Source organism: Mus musculus, chromosome 1, assembly GCF_000001635.26.
Source record: "Mus musculus strain C57BL/6J chromosome 1, GRCm38.p6 C57BL/6J".
In the NCBI taxonomy this organism is placed as follows: domain Eukaryota; kingdom Metazoa; phylum Chordata; class Mammalia; order Rodentia; family Muridae; genus Mus; species Mus musculus.
The window spans coordinates 57,387,901-57,388,234 of record NC_000067.6 but is presented as its reverse complement, the minus strand read 5'-3'; positions in this window follow the sequence as shown (position 1 = coordinate 57,388,234).

The following is a 334-nucleotide window of genomic DNA, read 5'->3' as shown; positions in this document are numbered from 1 at the left end:
TTGGTGGAGTGGCCGTCTTTGTTTTTTTTCCAAGGATTTAGTGATACCACCAAAACCTTGTTCACCCCACCCCCACCCTACTGTCTTTCAACCACAGGATTGGCATTATCCTAGGTCTAGCTACCCTCGTGGTCATGGGATGATTGCCAGTAGCAGCTGGGGCCTTGTGTGTCTTCATTTGTATGCAGTGGAGGAGTCTGGCTGGAATCCACAGGCACTGTCTTACATGAAGCAGCTTTTCAGAATTCTCTTAGCCTTAATGCTTTGAAATGTTGTCTTCAACCCTGTCCATCAGTGAGTCTGTTGTTACCTCATGCAATAAAATTACACATAA